This window comes from Rhinoraja longicauda, chromosome 6 (genome assembly GCF_053455715.1).
Source record: "Rhinoraja longicauda isolate Sanriku21f chromosome 6, sRhiLon1.1, whole genome shotgun sequence".
Taxonomy (NCBI): domain Eukaryota; kingdom Metazoa; phylum Chordata; class Chondrichthyes; order Rajiformes; family Arhynchobatidae; genus Rhinoraja; species Rhinoraja longicauda.
Window position 1 is genome coordinate 65,702,460 of NC_135958.1, and position 6,000 is coordinate 65,708,459.

The window sequence follows — 6,000 nt, forward strand, 5'->3', positions numbered from 1 at the left end:
AAGGTCTTGCTCCTCTCTCCAGCACACTATAAAGCATTATCACCTCTGTTGCCAAGTCTAATTTGGAATTAAGGCCCTTGTGTTTAGTTTAGTTTAGTTTAGTTTAGAGATACAGCACGGAAACAGGCCATTCGGCCCACCAAGTCTGCACCGACCAGCGATTCCCGCACATTAACACTACCCTACACACATTAGGGACACTTAATTACACTTATACCAAGCCAATTAACCTACAAACCTGTAAGTCTTTGGAATGTGGGAGGAAAGCAAAGCGTGGTCACAGGGAGAACGTACAAACTCTGTACAGACAGCATCTGTAGTCGGGATCGAACCTGCAGTGCTGCAAGCGCCGTAAGGCAGCAACTCTACCATTGCGCCACCGTGCCACCCTTGCCGCCTGGACTTTTGTTCATGCACAATGATTTGCCACTCACTAATTGATGGCTTTTACTTGTTCTTTATTCATAATTGTTTTCCTTTTCTTCCCTTGGTTACCCGAGTATATTGTTACACCACGAAAAAGCTCCCATGGTAACTCGGTCAGCTACTCATACCTTGTGTCTGTAGCAAGTGATTTGATGGGGAAGTCACGTCATGGCCACTGAACTGTAATTGAGAATCCCAATTTGATGCTCAGCTCTCTAGGCTGGGTGCACCGAGACCAAGTACTGCAACCATTATTCCTCCTTCTAAAATGAACAATCACACTGTAGAAAAAGAACTCATCTTAGGACATTCCTGATAAATATTAATTGACTATTCTTATTGAGCTATCGTGGTAACCTGATTTAAATAAGCTACTCAATAAGATTAATAGTGTAGCTTAGTAATGTGCAATGGGAAACCTCAAAATCAAAGATCTACACTCAGATTAGCAAAAATTGAATTATTTGCAGTCTCTCATAAACCCCTTATCACATCCTACCACTATTCTAATACACATTTGATTACTTGGATCAAAATAGAACTAAAACTATTTTTGAGGGCCCTGTATGCTGAGCAGGATATTGAATCATTCAGTCTATGTTAACAAATGAACCTGATATGAGAGTGTTGACATTCATCTATATTACTCAACATGGCTGATCGGCACATTCACAAGTCGTTGAAAATGTATATTTCTTTCAGCAAGTTGTTTGGCATCCACAAAGCAAAGCACCTTTGCCATGGAGTTTTATTTTCACAAGATTTGGAAACTCGATTTAATGTGTGTGGTGTAATACATTTATAATCTGGTGTTTGACTACTCACCAGGTATGAGAAAAATGCAGAGGAAAGAGAGAGAGAGAGAGAGAGAGAGAGAGAGGGAGAGAGAGAGAGAGAGAGGGAGAGGGAGAGGGAGAGGGAGAGGGAGAGGGAGAGGGAGAGGGAGAGGGAGAGGGAGAGGGAGAGGGAGAGGGAGAGGGAGAGGGAGAGGGAGAGGGAGAGGGAGAGGGAGAGGGAGAGGGAGAGGGAGAGGGAGAGGGAGAGGGAGAGGGAGAGGGAGAGGGAGAGGGAGAGGGAGAGGGAGAAGAGGAGAGGGAGAGAACAGGTCCAATGGGATAATGGGAATAAATATCACAGAATTGAATGAACCAAACATGGGAACAGTACGGTTCTAAAGGCGGCTCCCAATGTGTTCAGCTCCTTGCAGGGAGGCTGAGATCACAGAATCACTGTTCACCAGCCTGATATTTACTTTGAACATACCCGTCCTGTCAACTGCAGGTGAAGGCTTAGGTCAGCTAGTACTAGGTAGCTGGGAATTGGGTTCAAATGATACCAAAACTGAAGGGATTAGGATCTGTTTGATGGCTGTGCAGGACATGTTTATCATGAGCATGATTCACAGCAAGAGAGACTTATTAATGATAAGCATCAGAAAGAGACGCACAAGGAGTGAAAAATGTCGCTGGGACGAGTCTGATGTCATCTCACATGAATATTGTCAAAGCATTTGTCACAATTCAAAATCGGTTTAATTTCTTTGTGATAGGAGAAATAAATATTGTAATTTTATGTTTGTTTTTCTAACCCATGAAAAGACATAGAGATTAACAATATGCTTCTGTCCCAGGCAGAAACAGTTACTGTCTAATTCATCTCAGAAGGTGTCTGGGAGAAATTAATATCTCATGAATCTTAGGATGCTTTTACTCACAGTCATTAGATCTTAAACCCTTAAATCATCTCAAATTTGCAATAGAGTGAAAAATGTGTTGGGGAAATCTATTACAGGAAGGTGCTGCATAAGAAAACAAAACATTTCAATAGATTAATAGTTGACACAGGGCATCAACATTAATTGTATGAATTGAACGGGGGGGATAAACCATTACCACTTTGATGTTACCTATTCTCTCATTGTTATTTAATGAAACAACAAAACTTAGAACAAGTTTTGGCTGCAGCAACAAGCATCAATCCACTGTTTAATTTGAGAGTTTGAGAAATGTAAAACTGAAGTAAATTTGCATAATTAATGGCGGAAAGACAGTGTATTTACATATGTAGTTTCCGTTACAAATTGAAGTAGAAATTTAAAACAGAAAAAAAAGGTTCTTGGATAAGATTTTTAAATATATATATATATATATAATAGCCTAAAAATATGTTATTGCACAAATAAATAAGTGATTGGAATCCAACTAGAGAAATGAGCAGGATTGTGAGATGGAGTTTAATAGTTAGCAGAATAGCCACTAGTTTCTTATGTGTCTAGTTTAGGAGTATAACACAAAGAAAAATGTAGGTCTACCTGCATCCAAATGTGTGAAAGTGATTTACCTCTAACTTGTTCAATAGGAAACAAAGTGCAGTCGGTTTTTCACCCTGTACAATATAATTGCTCAGGAAATTCACTGGAGAATAAATATAGGCTCAAACATGAACCAGCACTGTCACCCGATCTTACCAGTTTTCTGATGAACAATCTTAACTAATATTAACCCCGCATATGACGTTATATGCAAAATCATAACAAACCTACTGTCCTATTAATTGATAGCCCAAGCCACAAGATAATGTAAACACGGATCGAAGGTCTGACTGCCACTACCGCCCCGACGTGCAGCGGCAGCGTCTTCGCCCGCCCCGAATCGCGGGGCTTGGGTCGGCCCGCGGCGGACCTTTCACCGTCCGGCGCGGACTAGAACGTGGCAACTTCAACAGCCTGACCGCGGGAGAAGACGGCAGGGGAAGAGAAAAGACATTCTGGCCTTCCATCACAGTGAGGAGGTGACTCACTGTGATGGATGTTTCTTTTTTTTGTTTTGTGTTGGTTTGTGATTGTGTGTGTTATTGCTTATTTTTATTGCTCTCATTGTTGGACTGTGGATAACGGAATTTCGTCCAATAGACTTGTTTTTTTGGATGACAATAAAGGTTATTCCGATTCAGAATCAAGGCAGATTAATTGGAAAATTGGTGAAATAAAGTAAGGTAGCAAAATGGAAAAAATCAGATCGAAATCAACATTTTCAACTAGAAGAACTGTCCTAAGGAAAGGATTAAAAAAAATAAACGATGAAAGCATCCATTTTCCACTTACTTTGCGGGAATGAGATCCAGATTTTATAATAATTTCAATTTTGAGGAAGACGAAAATCTGGTTCTGGATGGAATGCAATGAATAAATTTGAAAAATGAAATGCTGCACCATAATAAACATGCCTGGAGAATGCCATGTATCTTTCTCATGCATGGAAACAAGATCAACGTGTAACGGGATTAAGGGCTAACATTAAGACCTCTTAGTTTGGCAAACAGACAGTATTACTAATACATGAAAGGGGATTTGTGCAATAAAAGATAATTCATTGTCATAAAGGCTGCTGAGGAAACAAGACGGGGCTTTATGCAAAGTAGTAAGCAATAAAAGTAGGCTAAAGTGGGTTCCATCCTGAGGAAAATGAAACCATCCAGGCTGCAGTTGTGAAAGAAATTTAAATGAGAAATCTCATGTGAGAGAAGCTAAAAAAGCAAAAGAGAATATTTGTGACACATTATCAGAAATTTACCAATCTTGGGAGGAGATGATTTCTACCAATTCACAAGGTACACAGGAAGCATTTGCTGTGTGCTGCTGAATTAAAACAAAAATTGACATGAAGTATAAAACTATCACGACAAACTTACATTGGAAGACTTGAACGCTGCTTTATTTTACTCATGGATATATTAGAAGTACGTATAGAAATAATTCTTGGAAGATTTTAGGAAGGGTTTGAAATATAATTAGCTCTACCTCCAAAAGCTTTAGGTCAATGATGACTAGAAAGAAATTCAGTTGAAACTTTGAAACCCTATTTAATCCAATAATAATGTATCGTGTTATGTTTCATAATTTCATTGCTACAATAAAAGCTGTCACATTATGTGCAAACTTGAAATTGCAAATGTTAACCAGCATTGAATTTTTTAGCAAGTGTAAAAATCCCAGGTGCATAATTAGCACTGGTGTACTTATTGCTTCCTCCCCACTACCCCACACCATCAACACCTCTTCAACATAATGCTTTTTCATAAACTCCGGGGAAAGATTGTTTATTCACTGGGTTAAGGATAGTCATATGAATAAAATGTGATTATTTCTATTTGACTCCATGGGGTAGATTTTACTCTGAGCAGCGGCTAAACAGAAATATAAACAGAATTTGCTCCCTAGGTCAAGCAGCATCTGTGAAGAGAGAAACAGCCAATGTTTTACGTCAACAAAAGATTACAGAATGTTTGATGTCCTGAGTGTTTTCTGTTCTCGCATCAGCTTTTTATCAGCTTCGTAGATTTAGTGAATAAGCAAAAATTGTTATTTGTTGGAGTTGCACATTTGCCTGGATTTTTTCTGTGGGTTTGATGCAGCAGCAAACTTCTGCCGGCCAATGATCCCAAAAACATAAAACAAAGCGCTGGGGGGACTAGGCTGGGCAGGCGGCATCTGTGGAGGGAATTGACAGATGCCATGTTGCCTCATGGAGTACGGGAGAGAAAGCCGGAAAAGAGAGGTGAGGGGGGAGGGACCTGCAAGTACTAGGTTGTGGGAGGTTTGATAGGCAGATGGGCAGAGTAAGTGACAAAGGCTAGAGGTGAAAAGGAGACAAAGGGGAAAAGAAGATGAGGAGTGGAATATAAAGCCAGTGGGAGGGATATGGGTGCAAGGGGACTAGGAGGTGGTGAGAAATGGGGGATAAATGGGAAATTTTGCACTTGGGGAAGGGAGATTACACTTTGTCTCTTGGGCAGAAGAGAAGCTCCTGGTCAGCACCGCAAAGCCATCCGGGGAACCGTGCAAGAATGGGCCAAGGCGAGGTAATCGGGCCAAAGACGGGCCACAGAGAGGAAGTTGGGCCGCGCCGCCGAGAACGAAGAGGGATCCGGCGGGGGGGTCGGTGGGGGGGTGGGGGGGGGAAGAGACGTTGGGCATAACATGAAATTGGAACATTCGATGTTTATGCTGTTGGTTACATGCTGCCCAAGGTGAATATGAGTCGCTGTCCTTCCATTTTGTACGTGCCTCACTCTGGTGATGGAAGAGGCCAAGTACAGTAAGGTCGCAATGCGAATGGGAAGAGGATTTAAATGGTTTACAGCTGGGTATTAAGCAAACAATGAATGACTGACGAATCACACAAGACCCAGGTCTGTTACAAGCATCAAAGGTTTATTGTTTATCACCAAGAGTGAGAAGTTGTGTCTGTGTTTTAGTCAACTTCTCCGCAGAACAAAGGAAAATTGTTATTTCACCTTTTACTGATTCATCCTTGTCTGTTTATGGCCCATTAATATTTGCAATTGATAATAGACATTACATACATGGTGTCTAATAAGATATAAGGCGATGGTTTAGCCATCTTATGGACAAATGACAGGAAAATGGCCCTAGTATTCAGCGAACAGGAATTCAGTGAACAAGGAGTCAAGTAGTGTCTGAAGAAGTGTTCCGACTCGAAACATCACCTGTCTTTTTTCTCCAGAGATGCTGCCTGACATAGAAACATAGAAAATAGGTGCAGGAGGAGGCCA